The following is a 19815-nucleotide window of genomic DNA, read 5'->3' on the forward strand; positions in this document are numbered from 1 at the left end:
GGGTTTGCTTGTATGTTTTTTAATCCTTTGTTTTCCTTATGTATTGAACTGTATTTTTTTTAATTTTCAGGCTATTATTTAGCATATTTATTAATAAGAACAAATTTCTTCTAAACCCCTGCTTAGAGTAATAATTATTACTGCATGCATCCAATATTCATTTATACTTATTAATGTTTTCCCTATCATTTAGCCCTTTAATCTTTTCTGCATTTTTATGTTTCCTTGTAGAATAATTTTCTTGCTTCTTGAAGACTTCTCTTCAGTACTTCTTTTAATATTGATCTGTTTTCGATGAATTCTATTTTTTATTGTTAAAATATATTCTGCTTGCTTGACTTATATTTTCCTGAATATAAAATTTGCATTTGATAGTATTTTAAGATTTTTGTGGTGTCTATCATTTCTGATGCGGAAATTCATGGTTAGTGTTTGATGTAAAGAGTTGAAATTGTCACTGTTCCTTCAGTGGTTTAATCATTGTATGTCTTGTTGTATCCTTGGAATCTGGAACTGTTTTTGAGTTGTTTGTTGTCAATTTTGAAGATTATTGATTGTTGTTGCAGTCAGGTTTGCGTTGCTGGCAGAAATCACCCAACCAAGAGCAGCTTGTGGGGAAATAATAGAGGTTTATTTTGGCTTATAGGCTCGAAGGGAAGCTCCATAATGGCAAGGGACGATAATGGCATGAGCAGTGGGTTGACATCACCTCCTGGTCAATATCAGGTGGACAACAGCAACAGGAAAGTGTACCAAATACTGGCAAGGGGAAACTGGCTATAATATCCATAAGCTCACCCCCACACCCAAAAAGTACACTGCTTCCAGCAGGCGTTAATTCCCAAATCTCCATCAGCTGGAAACCTAGTATTCAGAACACCTAATTTTATGGGGACGCCTGAATTAAATCACCATAATTATCTAATATGTTACAGTGTCTATCTCCACCAATTCCAGGAGTCCATGGACATACTGCCTAGTTTTTTTTTTTTCCCACCACGTCTTACAGGCATTTTATTAAATTATAAAATAATTTTCATTCTTTACTTTCCTTCCAAAACTTCATTTTGGATTTGGTACAATTTTTCTACTTTATTAATACTACATTCTATCTAGTTATGTTCATTTTTGTACCTGTTGAGTTCTTAATTTCATGTATTTAATAGTTTTAGTTCTAGAATTTCCATTAAATCTTTTTCAAAAGTCCAGTGCTCTGGAGATATTCTCTGTCTTTTCATGTTTTTTTTTTATTTTTATTTTTTTTTATTTTTTTATTTTTTTTTAATTTTTATTAACATTTTCCATGATTATAAAATATATCCCATGGTAATTCCCTCCCTCCCCACCCCCACACTTTCCCGTTTGAAATTCCATTCTCAATCATATTACCTCCCCATTACAATCATTGTAATTACATATATACAATATCAACCTATTAAGTATCCTCCTCCCTTCCTTTCTCCACCCTTTATATTCTTTTCATGTTTTAAAAGTAGCTTTTAATATGAACTTTCAAGTAATATAACAACTATACAGAAAAGTGCTAGTAACTTGAGAATGCCATTCTTTTTTGAAATATATCAACAAGGTTATTTCAAGGGTTATTTCTAAGAACTGATAACTGAATCAACCATGAGGTTGCTTCATTCTCTACTTTTTTATTCTTATTTCTTAGTGTGCTGCTAAACATTTATTGAATGAGTATGATACATGAGAAGTTATAATATCAATATTACCTTTCTTTAGAAATGTTTCATTTTGCTTCCCAATGCAAGGCTATTAGAGATAAATCACTGTCATAATCATGAAGTAGGTAGAATGTTTTAATCATTACAAGAGTGATCTATATATTTTATTCTCTAATACCAACTACTAACCTTAATCATATCCTTAATCTTAAACCACAGGTATATACCAGGATGAACCCTATACACATTTTTTATCTTCTAGTATGATGCAATTGTTATAAGTTTTTCTTAGTTTCATTGCACTTTTTAGTCTCCATATTTTGCTAATAAGTTGAATATTTCCTTGAGGGGAAAAACAGCACACAGAGTCAGGCTCATTTCTTACACCTCACTCACTGAAAGTTTTGATTTTGAACTCTCAAGTCCTAGCTTGCTTTTAAACTCTGAACTTCAAATTTGGTTTCCCTGGTCCCTGTAGAATGCCAGAAACTCTACTCAGCAGATGTTGTACTCTGCTGTCTATTCAGCTTCTCAGCATTTCTCTATGACTGCTGGTTACTGATAGGAAAATGTTTTCAGGGGAAAAAGAAGTATTGAGACCTCATTCCACAAACCACATGAGATTTCTTCTATAAGGTGTCTTAGTCTCTTAAAGTTCTTGCTGCTTTTGTGTGTCTGATGTTAACACATGCATATGTGTGCACACATGCTTCCCCCATACACATATGCATGCATACACGAACACACACACGTACACACACACACCAGAAATACATACACAGCTTGGCTTCACAATTTGTTTATATCAGGAGATTTAGAATGTTATAAATTATCCCATCATGGTCAAGGCTCTCTCTGTCATTTTAAAATCTTTATTTTAGAAGGAAAGTTGTAACATAGAGGTTTTTCACTAGCTATAATTATTCTGATTTGAAGATCTATATTAGACAAAAGAACATGAGGATATGATTTGTCCAAAGTCATTCATTTATCTGAGTAATGATAGAAATAGGTTTAAAATACAATCCACTGTTCATTGCTCTTCTAATTACTGTGCTGCCAAATTTAACTTGCTTTCCTTTAATATAATTAAGGCATTCCCATATTCAACAGTCATTAGGAAGACAAATGAATTGCTTCTTTCATCAGCTAATTGACCCATAATTTTATATTTGTCTCTCGATTTTACTTTTTATGTAATACATACTTTTCTACTTGCTGACTTTTGTCTCCCCTACATCTGTCATGTCTTGAGGCATGATAATGATGCAGTGTGTCTTCACCTCACAGCCACCCTGAGATAGAAGAAGCAGGGCAGGTGAATCTCTGACAGATGATAGTCAGAATGTTGTAGTTTTCCCAAGTTAGCAGAGCCCAAACTGCAATCTGGATCTCTTTCTTTAGTGCTTCCCGCTACTAATGTACATGGCTCATTGAGCCTTATAGAAATCCAGGAATGGCTAGGTTGAAGGCGACTCCATGATAATTTGGTCCAATTCTGGCACTTTGTAGGGATGGTGAAATATTTTCCTTAAAGTCACACAGTTAGAGATTCACTGTATTAGGAGTAGAATTCAGGCCCCAGATTCATTTTTTTTCCTTATAACAGGAAGAACACCAAACTAATACAGAAATAACAATATACACGAAACTAAGTGCACAATTTTGTGGAGTTAATGAGGTCAAGTCTTTAATAAATACATTGATAAAAGAGACTTTAATTAGATACAAGTGAGTGATTCAACTTAAAAGATCATGTAGGGCTGGAGAGATGGCTTAGCGGTTAAGCGCTTGCCTGTGAAGCCTAAGGACCCCGGTTCGAGGCTCGCTTCCCCAGGTCCCACGTTAGCCAGATGCACAAGGGGGCGCACGCGTCTGGAGTTTGTTTGCAGAGGCTGGAAGCCCTGGCGCGCCTATTCTCTCTCTCTCTCCCTCCATGTGTCTTTCTCTCTGTGTCTGTCGCTCTCAAATAAATAAATAAAAAATTAAAAAAAAAAAAAAGATCATGTAGTACAGGGCAGTACCTACAGAGAAGGTAGATTTCTACTTATCAGTGAAAACATAGGCAGTCAAAACAAGGGCATCTCATCTCCAAGGACCTATCAATTGTGTATTTCTGACACCCCCAAACTGACAAAATAGTAACAAAGTTTATAATTTTTTCTCTTCTTTTAAAGTTACTCCTAACAATGCTAGGTAAAATAAGAATTAAAAGATGTTTTTTCTTGGAAAGCACTTTCCATACTAGCAAATACGTGTTAGTTATGCTTGTTTTAAGTATAGGAATTAAATTTTAACATCATTTTAGCAATTATTAAGCAATTTTAAGTAAATTGAATAGTTCAACAGTATATCTTTTAATTTGTAATCTTATCGTAGCTAGATGGCAATAATTTTATCATTGCCAAATTATCCTTTTGGCTGATTTGGGTAAAAACAAATGTCAACCAAATTTATAAAAGGATTTAAAAATATAGCACCCTGTAATGGTTAAGCTTCATTATCAACTTGATTGTATTTAGAATCACCATGGAAACACTCAGGACATATCTAAGAGGATGTTTCCATGATTAACTGAAGAGGGAGTACTCACCCTGAACGTGGGTAGCAACAGTTCATGGGCTTGGGTTTTAGGCTGAATGGAGAGAAGAAAGGAAACTGAGCACCAACTTTCATTTCTTTATATTCACTGACTATGGACAGCATGTGACCAGCTGCTTCAGGCTCCTGCTACTACAACTTCCCTGCCATGATGGACTTTGCCTTCAAATTGCAAGCCAAAATGAAATAATTTTGTATGGTATTTGGCCATAGCAAGGGAGAAGTAACTAATGCACATTTTATTAAAACCTATATTTTCTTGAATAATTAATTGGTTTGTCAGTTAATATCCATTTTTGTTATAAATTTCCAAGGAATTGCCATGGTTTCTAAGATAACTATTGTCTTAGCTTCACTTTACTATAAAAATGCATATCAGTTTAAAAGATCATTTAGTCACATAATTTTGGAGGTTTTAGTAAGTTCATTGCAACTTCACCCCTGTACTGCTGAGCCTCTCTGGAAAGGCATCATATCTTGGAGGGTAATGAGTAGAGGAAAACAAAATAGTGAAAAAGAGGAGACGCCATGGTCTTACATTCCCTTCCAAGGGCATACCAGTAGAAGGAATATGTTATGGAGATTCCTCATTTTCCAGTAATGCCACATTGGGGACCATTCCACTGAATGAGTAGTATGAATTCACGTTAATCTTATATGGTGTAGTTTTATTGTTGAGAAATACATTGTAAACTCCCAAGGTTGATGTTTGCTTATTTTGGCACGTATTTTCATGCTCATTTGATTTTTGCCACCTTGGAATCTTCATAGCTATAGTAATGACATTATGACATTACTGAATATATTTTTCTTTGAATATTAATGTTGAGTCCTGAAGCACATATATTCAATATTAATATTCTTCTAAAGTAAACTTTTCTACTATTTAAAAAAAATAAAAATAAACTTCTTTTGGGCTGGAGAGATGGCCTAGCACTAAAGACACTTGTCTGCATAGCCAAAGGATGCAGTTTGCTTCCCCGGGACCCTTGAAAGTAGAATGCACAAGGTGGCACATGCATCTTGAGTTTGTTTGCAGTGGCTGGAGGCCCTGGCATGTCCTATCTCTCTCTCTTTCTGTCTCTCAAATAAATAAATAAAAATGTTAAAAAAGAATTAAAAATTCTTCTTTGGCTGACATATGTCCCTTTCTGATATTTTAACATTAATTACTTAGAATTTTAAATATGTTATATATTAGTCATTATGGTTGATAATATACATAAGCACAAAGCTCTTGAGTTCTCAAATCACACTTAAAAAGCGTGTTTATGAGGTAGTTTGAGAGAATGCTAACACTCAGTTTCTACTTTGTGCCACCTTTCTCATGGGTAAATTTATTCATATATATTATTTATATCTTACTCTTACCCTTTGAAGAAGATGGAGTTAGTTCACTTTTAAGGATCAGAAAACTGTTATTTATCATGACTGATCTATATTATACAATGAGTAAATGTTGGAGTTAAGACATAAAGCCAGGGCTTTCTCTGAAACCCTTCCACAACTTCACATTACAAAAGCATTCAATAAATTTTCACACCTCTTTATAATGCTTATCATGCTTACTTAAAAAAAAGAATGCTTGCTTTACCTATTGGTACAAATACAGAATTTTTGTCCATTTTGTTCTTTATTGTGATACATAGTTAAAATTTTATTTAACATGAATGACATAGTATGCAAGATGAGTGAACTAAGTGGTTAATGAATTTAAATTTACAACTTATTATTTTATAGAAGAATGTATATAGTATGTATGTAGCTACAAATTTGGTTTACTTGTTAAGTCCTCAATAATACTCCTTGGAGAATGCCAGTGGTCCACTTTCTTCAAAATTAAAGGTACATTCTTCTGGTTTTATTGCAAATATGTATTTCTTCCAATAAAGTCAGCACTGCTGGACTGAAACCAGAAACAGTGTGATGAAGATACCTCACAGTATCCTAACATCCGGTGACATTCTGGACATTTTGTGATACCACTGACAGTCCAGAAACAGCCCTCTTCATTTACTTTCAGAATGTGAAAATAATAGGGACTTGATGTGTTTTGCTTTGTTTAAGAAACATGATGGTGCTTCAGACCTGATGACTTTGAAATTTCCTGCTGTTCTTCATGGTGCAGTGGTGCTTAGATGTCTCGCTTAATCACTGTGGCATTAATGATGCCACTAGTGGCTTGAGGCTACAGCTGAGTACTCAGGCTGAACTACATAGTAAAAGAAAAACCTATTAATCATAGAATAATGCTAATATGGAGCAAGCTAAGACTCAGGAACCCAAGACATGCACTTGTGAAATAAGTTAGTGATTATTATATATCCAGAAATGGCTGGAAAATCTGACTTTAAAATCAGTATGAAAATAGGATCATTATATTTAATATAAATTTTTAAAGGCATAACACATGTTATTATTTCATATAAGACAATTGTTTGTTCAGCATTTGATTCTTTCTTATCTCTAACAAGCTTTCTCTAAGATGCAAGTTTGCAGAGCACATTTCTAATGAAGAATCATCATTGAACAGAACCTCACCATGGTGAAGAATGAACTGTGGAGGCATTGGGAATGCCATTTTTACTTCTTGTCCCTTTACCTGTTTTCTAGTGATGATACATGAAGCTACAGGTGATATTCTCTTGGGAGATACTTTTGATTATAGAAAGTTTGAAGTCCTTGGGGAAGGAAAGTCAAAAGCTTTTTCTTTAGTTTCTGCTTTGTTTATGATTTCCCCTCTGTGGTTCAGCCTAAATAATTAGAGAAAGGTAAAGGCAGAGTTTTAGGAGAGTGGTCTATCAAGATTACAATTTTGGGGCTGGAGAGATGGCTTAGCGGTTAAGCGCTTGCCTATGAAGCCTAAGGACCCTGGTTCGAGGCTTCATTCCCCACGTCCCACTCCCACGTTAGCCAGATGCACAAGGGGGCTCACGCATCTGGAATTTGTCTGCAGTGGCTGGAGGCCCTGGCATGCCCATTCTCTCTCTCTCTGTCGCTCTCAAATAAGTAAATAAAAATAAACCAAAATAAAAAAGATTACATTTTTTACTCAATAGGGACTGAAAGAACTTTCACCTCATTCTAGAAGATATAAGAGAGAAAGAGAAATAGAGGAGAGAGAGAGAGAGAGAGAGAGAGAGAGAGAGAGAGAGAGAGAGAATGAGTCAGTTTTCTTTATATGGAAAGGTTCCTGGAAGAACATCTGGATGTGTCAGAATTTAAGCATTGTGGGCACTGCATGCCTAATTGGAAAGACTGGGTATCTGACAATTCCAGATGTTAGGAGTCAATGTTGAGGTTCACACTGGGTAATTTAGTGGAAAGCCATCTTCTAGACAGTGTCAAATTAATTGTGTTATTTGTTTCAATATAGCTGCTCTATTGTAATTATATTTCTGCCACCCATTCCCTTTAGGCTCTTAGTTGTAAACCTTCATAAGCTTTGAAGCCTGCACAGAAACTTTAAGTTCTGGGTTCTTAGATGATGCCTTAGCTACTGATGTGGATAATTCTTGTCAAAGATACTAAATTGTTTTTCTGCTTCTATCAAAAAAGTGTCATGAGAAAGTACTGGCAGCATTTCTGCTACTAGTTATATAAATATTTTAAAGCAACTTCAACCAATAAGGAATACTTACTGAGCGTGCATTGCTGAGAACACTGACAACTAGTGAACAGAAGCTGGGGATACTGCTGACCATGCTACAGGAAACACACGGCTCCTTCAACAAACACCTGGAGTGTCAACAGCGTTCAGGTGGAGAAATTTTGTTCTAATGGTACAATACTTTCTTACCACATTTGTCTTCTATATTGCTTCCATAGTTTTGGATACCTGAGATAGCTTTATTAGCACAGTGAATACATCTCTACCCTCAAGGAAATTCAGTGCAATTAAGAAGATATATATTAGAAAACACTCCACAAGTCTATTTGTTTTTGAAGTTTATGAGTTGGTTTCTGATATATTCTGTACTTTGTAATAGGTGAACAGCAATAAATTAACATCCTAGGATAGGTGCTCTAAATTTTGAACCTCTATATTTACTAGTTTTTTTTAAATCTGCTTAATGGTTCTCTTGTTTTGTAATATCACACTATTCTCATGGGTCAAGTGAAAAAAAAACAACTGTATATATACATACTGTAATATAATGTGATTGAGTTTCAGTGCTAATCAGTGTGATGTAACATCTGTATTTAATTTTGATTGGTGAGAAGATCTTTAGGCATGAAAAATAACAAAAAAGAATGATAATATTCATATCTCCATGTTCTTTAATTACAGTTCACATTTATGCACTTTATATATAGTTTAATTTCAATATGCAAACTGTTCTTTACTCATTATTCTTCCTGCTCTAAAACCATGTTTTATTTTTGTTGAAGTATTCCCATTTATCACTTTTAATGATGCCATAAAATTCTGTTGCATTGATGAGCCCTTACTTACATTATACTCTTTAATAAACAGTAGTCTCTTTGTGTTTACAAATGATAACACTAAAGCCAGAGATATTGCATGTCTGAATTATATAATAGGCTAATCATATTCATTGTATTACAAAGTGATAAGTAGTGAATATGAAGAAATTCAATGTCACATCATTCTACACTCAGAAGAATAGAAAAGACTGTGTCGTTACATACTGCCAATAGATCTTGTTAAGTTCTCGCTTACCAATAGAGTCATTGCCATAGCATGCCATGACAGTAACTGATACTCTTCCCCACCTTGTTTTAATGTGGTACTTTCCTGGATGCTTTCAGTATTGCATATGGATTTCACTTTTCCTGTAGACATTTAGGCCTATGATTATCATGTTATAGGAAAAAAAAAATGAATGTTTCTGAGAATGACAACTAAAAGGCTATTAGTTTTTTCCTTAACATTCATTAATCTTGGGATTTTATCCAGTATGATTATAGGTACTTTCTAGTTAAAAATGCAGTAGAAAATAATTATTTTGGGTCATGTATTGAAGGTCCAAAAAGGGATTGTATTTTCTAAAACAAGAAGAAACTATAAAAGCTGAGAAAACTGTATTCGGTCCCTAGAAAAATAAATTAGGCTATTAGTGAGGTAACTTGTTAACAGTTTGCTTACCATAAACAAAAGATAGATAAAAGATTTCTGAGGCAAAAAGGATAGAAAGCTCTTGGAGAAAATCGATAAATATCTTACTTAGTGGAAAATGCATTTTCACCTACTAATAATTGGAACGTCTTTCAGTTAAGAAGAAATGTCTGCCTGACATTTTCTGGTGACTCTTTGTAAAACTGGTGAACATTGCCATAAGGCATTCATATTTTTCTTTCACATTTTTTGCCTGAAACTGAAAGGAGAAACCTTTTGTTTCATTTAAAATAATTTCTGTGCAGAAGTTTGCATGTCCATTTATGAAATATGCTCTCAGAGATGTGTCCTCATTAGTTCTTACAATAATTCTAGGCATGAGAAGCCTTGTTCTCATTTTTCAGGTGAGAAAACAGTATTGAAAACAGACACTCAGAATATGTTATATTCTCAATCACACCCTAAGAATGAAATAGTCCACATAGACATAGGCCAAAGCCTTTGACTCCAGATGCTATGAAATCAGAGTCTATATGCTTTAACCTGGTTTGTCATCCTTTAAAATAGTGATTCTAACGATGGTTCTTTGGATTTGAATTTTTAAAAGTCTTAACATTGAAATTTCTTGTTCTTATTTCTTCCTTGTGATTAAACTCAGACCTTTGTTGATTCAAGACAAACACTCTAACTGAGCTGTATCATTGCCGCTTGCTAATATTGTTAGAAATTTAATGATACTTAGATTTCAAGATATTATATAAGAAATAATATGCAATATTAATTAATATTAATATTAATAATATGCAATGATATGCCCATTCTACAGATGAGAATGCTCAAACTTCTCGATAGGGAAATTAACATATCCAGTAATCCCACAGGACAGAAGTCTAGGGAAAACAATATTTGATTTAGTCATAATATAAGTATGTTCTTTGTTTAGAATAATAATTTCACTAACTGATAAAGAAAACAAATCATTTACAATTCTGTCATTATTACATAAATATCTGTATGTTTTATTTTATTTCCCACTATGTTCTATAGGAAAGTACTCAAAGAGATATTAAAATAGAGCCTTTTGGAAAATGAATAAGAATCATAGTTCTTTTCTGTGGAGCATTTCATAACACTTAATATGCTGAGATGCATTATGCTTCCCCAGGAGAAGACAATGTGCAGGTTGGGCAAGTCTATATTCTGGCCAAAGCTGGCGAGTTAAGGATGTAAAGAGGTTTGAGATGCAGCTTGGCAGCAGTTGAGCTTTATAAAATTTAGGGATATCATTCATGTCAATCTTCACCAAAGAAAGACACATAAATGCAAGAACACTATGAGTTTTAGCCTCAGTGTGAAGTTCCCAGCCTTCTGCACACAGGCACCCGGTTTAAACTTATGTCTAGCGCTATCTCCATTTGGTAGATGATGAAACTAGTGCGTGTAGTCCTGCTCCTAGAACACACTAGTATTATTTTATCAGGTAAATTCAGCAAAAGTTAAAATATAAAATTAAACAAGGAGAAAACATATATTGATAATTATTGTTTCTTTACTAGGCACAGAAATGTCATGATTTGCCTCATCTAGAAAGTTTGTGGCCTGTCTTCATACTTTTATTTATATGCTCAAATTTATGTGATTGTATTTATTTTTGAAAAAAAATATTTATTTATTTGCAAGCAGAGAAAGATAGAAGAGAGGCAGACAGGGAGAATGGTTGCACCAGGGCCTCCAGCTACTTCAAATGAACTCCAGACATGTACTACTTTGTGCATCTGGCCTTATATGGGTACTAGGTAATTAAATCCCAGTAATTAGGCTTTGTAGGCAAGTGCTTTAACCACTGATCTGTCTCTCCAGCACTGATTGTATTCCTTTTTGTATCCAAATGCACTCTAAGGTTGCTGGGACTTACTAAGGAGGATCATGTGATGGCTGTTAACATATTGCTACAGGAATTCCGTCCCAAGCCTCATCCTTTACATAGTTCTCCATTTGCAACTAATTTCTATTTTAAATTAGAATTAGAAATTCTATTTAAATTAGAATTGAGATGGGAATTTTTAAAGCCACTGTATAGATTGATTATACATGGTAATTTATTACACAAAAGAATTTTCATAAAGTACTTTAGCAACCTGCCATTAAAGTCTCTTGCACTGAAGCTGCTGTATTTCCAAAAATCACAGTAATTTATGGGGGGGGGGGGGAGATAAGATGGGCACTGCAGGGCTGCTGGGAGATGCCCTGGTTCTTGAATGGAAGCTTGGCTCTTCTCACGGACCCGAATCTCAAGAAATGCAAGTTTCAGATTTAGATTTACACCAAACTTCTCACTGTCCTCATTTAGGAACATATTTTCTAGTAACATGTTGGATTTTTTTCTCTGCCAGGAAGGGAAAATGGTGTTTTAAATCCTGTAAACAATAGCAGTCATGATGAAAGAAGTGGTCCTTTCCTTCCCAAATGCCTCAGTTTTTGGAATTGTTGAAAAGAATCGTTATATTCCTTTTCTTTTTGTAGAGCTAAGACTTCTCAGCACCTAAGCTCATGTTATTGAATGTTAAGAAAATAGGAAAATGTTCTTTAGTTTTATTGTGTGTTAAAGACCTTTTTTTTTACTTTTTATATACGTTGGTTTACTTTTGAAATTAAACTAAATAATTTTCAAGCAGGTACAATAATAGGACGTTAACTTGATATATAATAGGAACATGCTTCTTTTGATTTGTTTTCACTTTTTATTCTAACCTTCCAATAACCCCTCATAATAAAAAACTAAAAATGAAGACATCACATAACAAAAATGAACATTTTGTAAAATATAAGGGAAGTATCACTTATATTTCCACTTGTCTATCAACAATGCTATTTTTACTTTTTCATATAACCATCTGCCAGTCTCAGAGGGGAGCCAATAAAAAGTACCCCTTTTCTCTGCCTAAGTAGGATAATTTGTACAAAAAAACCAGAAGATTGGTAGATGGAACCAAAATATTACCCTTATTACTTATTAAGCCTTGCCTGAAATGCACAGCTTATGGTGAAAGCCAGTGGGTCAGATAAAGAAATTTGTTATGTAGTCAGACTCTTCCCCAGCTATATATGTTTTCCAGGACCAACCAGCATAGAGTCATGCTCACCTTACTAGTATCCTTGCAGGGTACTGGAGGGCATTCATTCCCTAGGGCTCACTTGTTCCAAAGAGGACTAGGTTTCAGCTGGGCCACACTTGCTTGTTTTGCTTTCTGCCTAATTGACAGTCAGATAAGTCACCCTCCTTCCCTAACCCCATGAAGAATGAATTAATCAGCAGAGAAAGACCAGGTGTTATTAATCTGAATCCTGCCACGAGGGGGGGGGGGGACTTACATGGTTAAGTTCCTCTGTTTTTTTTTTTATTTTTTTTTGTTCATTTTTTATTTATTTATTTGAGAGCGACAGACATAGAGAGAAAGACAGATAGAGGGAGAGAGAGAGAATGGGCGCGCCAGGGCCTCCAGCCACTGCAAACGAACTCCAGACGCGTGCGCCCCCTTGTGCATCTGGCTAACGTGGGACCTTGGGAACCGAGCCTCGAACCGGGTTCCTTAGGCTTCACAGGCAAGCGCTTAACCGCTAAGCCATCTCTCCAGCCCAAGTTCCTCTGTTTTAAAAAGGAGAATCAAACTTATAAACACCTTCGTGGAACTTGTAGTCTATGATTTATATTATTTTTTAGAAGAGACCCTGAGAAATGAGATTCTTGAATATGGATGACTTTTGCTCCTTGGAAAATGTTACGAAATTACTTTTCTGATGGGGAATACAAATTACCTTGCTGTCAAATCCTTGGTTCATAGAGAAGAGTTTGAATAGTGATTACAGATTGCCAGTGAACTGGGTTCTAGTCATAGCTATGTTAGAATTGTGACTGTGCCCAGTGTAATTAATCACTCATCAGTAGTAAATTAATTAGCATTCTTCCCTAGCACTCTGAAAGTTATAGAATAAGGTTATGACAAGAACTCTGATCCCAGGGACTTCTCAGTGTAGTCGGAGAAATAAATATAACTTTCAGAAACTGCAGTGCCAATTCTAATTGGGAAATTGTGCCATGTATATCAACTAATCTTCCAACAGTTAACATGTAGTGCACTCACAAGACACAACACATCTCAGGCGTGTAAAATATGAGAATACCTTCAGTATTAATTTATATAAGAGTTAAATCACCTGAGCTTTTTGGCAGTTATTATCTAGTGGAGAAACCATAAAAGTTAACAGGTAATTATGTTGCAATAGAAGGAACATACCCAGGATTACAGTAGCACAAGAGAAGCATCTACATGCACTTTTGTAGTCAAAGTTACATGTTCTAGAAATCTGAAAAATAAAATAAAAGAAAGGCACGAATTGCCTACTTAAGGAAGAGTAGTAAGGCAAAATGCTAGTATATGTATAAAGGTCCAGAGAAGAAAAAAATGCAGGACAATTAAGAAATCATAAATAGCTTAGGATAGTTTATACTACTTGCACTATGATGGAATATATTGAAAATACATAAACTGCTGTACTCAACTTTTAATTTGAGATTACTACATTGCATACGGATGAATGTATGTGATTACTTCATGGAAACAAGGGAGTAATGGCTGGGGTTTGGTGTCAAGTGTGAGAAAAAATAGCAATATATTTAGAATGATGGAATAATAACTTAATTTTTACTTCAAATCAGTACTTTTCAATTGATTTTCTATTAAATTAAGCTTCTAAAATTATAATTTAAAAACAATCAGATTTTTATTTAAAAACACATTTTAGTCATTGCTTGTGTTTGTTTTTTTTTTAAATTTGTTTATTATTTTTTTATTTGAGAGTGACAGACAGAGAAAGGGGGGGGGGAGAGAGAATGGGCACGCCAGGGCTTCCAGCCACTGCAAATGAACTCCAGATGCATGTGCCCCCTTGTGCATCTGGCTAACGTGGGTCCTGGGGAATTGAGCCTCGAACCGGGGTCCTTAGGCTTCACAGGCAAGCACTTAACCACTAAGCCATCTCTCCAGCCCTGTGTTTGTTTTTATTGGAAAGAAATTATGGAAAAATCAGTAAACATTTATTTATACTGAAGTTCTCTGAATGATACATTTTAATGACAATATTTTACATGTATATAGTTACCTTAAGTGTTTTTGCATCAAACTTTTCTTATATTTTATTCATACAGTTTTAATTGCATAAAATAAGATACTATGTATGCTGCCCATTGATAGTTCTATACATCTTTTATTAGATATTTTTGTTTGTTTATTTCATTTATTTATTTATTTGAGAGCAACAGAGAGAAAGAGGCAGAGAGAGAAAGACAGACAGACAGAAAGGGCATGCCAAGGCCTCCAGCCACTGCAAATGAACTCCAGACGCCTACAACCCCTTGTGCATCTGGCTAACGTGGGTTCTGGGGAATTGAGCCTTGCGGGATCCTTAGGCTTCACAGGCAAGCGCTTAGCCACTAAGATATCTCTCCAGCCCTACATCTGGTTTTTAAGCAAAGTTTTAAAGGTGCAGTTTTATCCGTTCTTTGATTTTCTCATCAGTGACTTCACACCTCAATTGTACTTGGGAAGATGTGAATACATGCCTGTTCATTCCAACTAAGGCTCAGATAACAGACCAAAGTACAATTGTGCCAAAACCAGTTGTGGTGAACCAATGAGTTTATTTGGATTACTTACAGAGCAGGATGAGGAGTTGCTTACAGGAGAAAGGACTCAAAGGCAGCAGCATCACCAAAAATCCCACCCCAGCCTAGGTGACCAATCATGGAAGCTGCATCTCTGTAGTACACTTCACCATTTGTTGGCAGCTCTGCTGGTCACTTCCCAGCCAGTTGTTTACCCTGTGTATAACCTAAGGGAGGAATCTGGCAACCTGTGAATACATCTCTTCCAGACTTGACTCCTGAGTTTTCAGATCCTCACTCTTCCCTTCAGGAGGGACATTTCAATACAGAGGAATTTGCTATACAACAGAGTCCTCTTAAAGGGCAAAGGCAGTGGAAGCTGCACAGGTGAGTCCCTGTCTTGCCACACTGTAGGATTCTGACATCTCCTGGACCAGGACTTTTTGGGACAAATGGCAGCATGTCATTTTCTTTATAAGCCCGTCTCCAGCAGCACAACCCACCCTCTAAGCCAGACATCTAGAAACTTGCATTCACACTGGCATGGTGGCACCATATCCAGACAGCTGATCTGTTTGGGATTTTCTATGATGCATCCCCATGGTAAGATCCTAGGGGATCTCTGCATTCAAGAGATATATCTGAATGAGATCAGATAGAATATTATCAATGACTGGCTTGATAAAATCTTCAGTAATCACCTGCCACCAGGGTTTCTTTACCTCAACCTCTGTGGGCACCTCGACTGCATAGCTCTGTAGGGCCAAGCAGAGCACCACCACAGCTAGGTGTTGAACCTATAATCAGAGGTCCAGCCTCTACTACCTTCTCTCCCTGTTCTAGGTAGATATCCTGCAATAGGGCTCAGCCCATGTTGGGGTGAGAGCTTTACTGACAGCTATAACAATTCAGCTAGTTGTTGAAGAGAAATAACGGAGTGGGCCAGGTACTTGTGTGGAAGCTGGACCTGTAAGCTCAGAATTGCATGCATGAGAAGCTCACACTGTACAAGTCTCAGCTTCCAGAAAAGGAAGTCCAGCTTCAAGTGCTGGCTGTTCAAGCTGAAGTACTTGTGGGACAAGTTGATGTCACAAGTACACAGAAGATGCAGGTGTTTCTCCTTCTCCCTGTCAGTCAAGTTAATGGGAGACATGGCCACCAGGTAAAGATCATAAGTGTCCAGGTTGATCTCACAGAAGAACTTTTGATAAATGTTATTAAAGGTGTCATTGAGGATGGATAGCATCCCAAGCTTGACACATGCCTCCACAATAAACCAGGTTATCCAGAAGTAGACCTTCCTCTTGGGGGCCAGCTGCTTCTCTTCCACAAATCTACTTGTATGTGTAGATTTAATTTTTCCCATCTTTGAATGTAAAGCTATATATATACATTTTGCTCCTATTTCTCTAACTACTCTCATACCCCTCCCATTAACACTCTTGTTATTCCCCTGATCTCACTTTCATGCCATTTTTTAAATAAATTAATTAGAGTTTCTTGCATAATCATGAATATAATATGATTTACTGTGAAATGAGCATCTTTCCAGTGGCTCAATGACTGATGAACCCGATTCTCCCTCCTCCAGCAACCATTTGCTGACACCAGCTACTCTGGGAGCTCTGGGTCTCATATATCCTTTCTCCATCAGTGGTGATCTATTAACAAGCAAAAGCCTATGTAGGACATCTCAGCTGTTGTGACTTCATGAGCATAGCAAATGTTTCATATGGAAAAGACAGCGTTTTGCATCCTTTCTCCCCATCCTTCTGCCCTTGCATTCTTACTGCCCCCTCTTTCTTGAGGTTCCATGAGCCTTTAAGGGCATAGTTGGAAATCCTGTTTGAGGTTGAGCACAGTGCAAACACTTATTCTCAGCAATTTTGCCAGTTATGCATCTTTACATTAACCACTGCCTGTTGGAGTGAGAGACTTCTGTGATTGAGTCTTCAGGCAGTACTAGTTTATGGGAATAGACATAGATAGTTAGAAGGCAGTTTGACATGTGTGTTGTCTATTTAGCATAACCACAGTAGTAGGTTTTCCTCTAGGGCATATGTCCCTAGCCATAGGCTTTTGTCTAGGTTTATAGTACCAGGTATGAAATCCATCTAGTGGAATAGGCCTCAAATCTAATCAGAAAAGAACTGGTTATGCCCATAACATTCATTTCTTTGTTTGACCAGTGGAAATATCTTGAATGGAAGTTCAGTTGTGAAATACACAGTATCCACAGCTAGATAGGACCCTTGGAAGTTTGCATGGCACCTTGTAGTACTGAGAGAACAACTCCATATTTTAAGTACTTTATTGGTAGATATTAACAATTATTTTTGCTTCCCTGGGAATTTTGTGTAACGTACACATAGATTAAACCAGTGTGACAATACTGGTTGTTTTCACATCTAGCTTGTTAATCATTTAAACAGCATATACTTTTTAAAGTGCCCATTTCCTGTGCAGCACCATGTTAGGCACTGTGGGGAATAAAAATAATCACAGTAATAATCTGACTCATCAAGATTTTGGAAGAAGGTGAAAGTCTTTGAATTAGCAATTTTATTTTAGAACTCTCAGTAATTTTATATGACAATTTTGAAAATGCTGTATAATTGTACTTAAATGGTCAATATGAAATTATTAAATAGCGAGCTCTATTACTGTAGAGTTTGAAGTCATGTTGCAAAGACAAAAGCAATATGATGCAATGTTGTTTGTTTCATATATAAAAATGATATTTCTATAATAGTTCCATTGAAGTGTTCTAAGAATTCTTCATTATAAACAACAGATAGGAAATGTACAGAGTCAAACATGTCTGATTTTTCAGGAGGGCCATGGCTATTTTCTTTTCACCTTTTCTAAGTATTTCAATAAATACTTAAAATCTTTGTTTAAAGCCTATGCATTTTAATTGATTTTGGGTCCATCTTATGGCTATTTAGCAGTATAATTACAGTACAATAGTACATATGGACATTTAAATATTTTGTACATGATCAATTATAACAAGAGTATGGATAATTCACTTTAGTTATTTGTTTTCCTAATTACTTTTTGAATAGTAATATTAACCACCATGTATAAGTGACTTTATTTAGTTTTTGGTCAACACCTTTATAATGTAGGTTCTTTTTCAGAGAACAAAGCCTTGCTCTTTTTATTACTAGCTTTGTAACTTCTAACAGATTACTTGTACTAGAGTTCTGTACAGGGAAAAATTCAAGATAATGACCCATTTAATGCCTCAGTTTCTACTAAAATAGAAAACTGGACTGTTACAAGAATTAATTAAAAATATTAATTAATTAATTAATATTAAAAAATATTAATTAATTAATTTTGACTAATTCTTAACTTAGTTCCCATGTATATGTATGTATGTGTGTGTGTGTGTGTGTGTGTGTGTGTGTGTGTGTACATGTGTATTAAAGAAAGAGTACTAAACATAATACCTTGGACAAAGTAAATTCTGAACAAATATTAACAACTCCAAGTTTAGATTTCCCAGTCACTCCTATTTTCACTTTTAACTTATGCCTTTTTCCAGTAAGTCTCATTTCAGCTTCAATGTTACTAACAATTCTCATATTATCTACCTGATATCTATGTAATGACTTCATATTCCAAATAAATCATAAATATTATTCCTTCTTTCTTTTTGTCCTGATGGAGATTGAACCCAGGGCTTCCAACATCCTTGGCAAGCACTCTGACCTTGAACTGAGATCCCTCCCTTCAACTTCTTAATCTGATTCTCTCTCTTGTTTTTTTACACATAGAAACTTGGTCATCTTTCTTTTTATTGTTTTCTGGTTTTTCGAGGTAGGGTCTCACTTTAGCCCAGGCTGGCCTGGAATTCACTGTGGAGTCTCAGGGTGGCCTCAAACTCACGGCAGTCCTCCTACCTCTGCCTCCAGAGTGGTGGGATTAAAGGCGTGCGCCACCATGCCTGGCTTTTGGTCATCTTTCAATCTTGCCTATGTGAATGGTACATTCATTTACTCAAATGCTTAGATAAGAAACTGACAATATTTACCTTTTCTTCCCTATATTACTAATGCCCCCATTTAATCAATCCTAACTACTGCAGATTTACCCCATCATTAATTGAGACCACTTACTTATCCTAGAACCTGGTTCTTACCTTGTATTATGCCTCTTAAATGCATTTGTTATGTGGGAAGCCAGAGGGTTTTTTTTTTTTTTTTTTTTGTGTGTGTGTGTGTGTGTGTGTGTGTGTGTGCATTTTAATTTTAATGTATGTATACCCTCAGGTGCCGTTGTCCATTTATTTATTTACTTTTGAGACAGCATCTCTCACTAGCCTGAAAGTCACCATGTAGGGTAGACTGGCTGGATAGAGAGCCTATAGTCCGTCTCCATTTCCTCAGTGCTGAGATTCCAAGCACATGCCACCACAACTAGATTTGTTTTTTTTTGCTTTTATTTTTATTTATTTATTTGAGAATGACAGACATAGAAAGAGGCAGATAGATAGAGAGAGAATATGGGCATTCCAGGGCCTCCAGCCACTGCAAACGAACTCCAGACACATGCACCCCCTTGTGCATCTGGCTAACATGGGTCCTGGGGAAATGAGCCTCGAACCAGGATCCTTATGTTTCACAGGCAAGCGCATAACCACTAAGTCATCTCTCCACACCCACACCTAGATTTTTTAATGTGGATTCTGGAGCTTAAACTTAGGTCTTCGTATTTTCCTGTTAAGAACTTTACTGATCAAGGTAACTCCTCAGCCTCTAGGTTTCCTTCCTTCC

The 19815-nt window shown here is 35.8% G+C and overlaps 1 protein-coding gene and 1 pseudogene across 10 annotated transcripts in view; one reads left to right on the plus strand and one right to left on the minus strand.

Moving 5' to 3' along the window:
• Dlg2 (discs large MAGUK scaffold protein 2) overlaps window positions 1-19815 on the plus strand; it is a 1944997-nt gene that overhangs the window by 444054 nt on the left and 1481128 nt on the right. The gene's annotated exons all lie outside the window — the stretch shown is intronic.
• On the minus strand, window positions 15643-16397 carry LOC123459314 (annotated as a pseudogene).

The sequence above is a fragment of the Jaculus jaculus genome, chromosome 3, assembly GCF_020740685.1.
Source record: "Jaculus jaculus isolate mJacJac1 chromosome 3, mJacJac1.mat.Y.cur, whole genome shotgun sequence".
NCBI classification, from domain to species: domain Eukaryota; kingdom Metazoa; phylum Chordata; class Mammalia; order Rodentia; family Dipodidae; genus Jaculus; species Jaculus jaculus.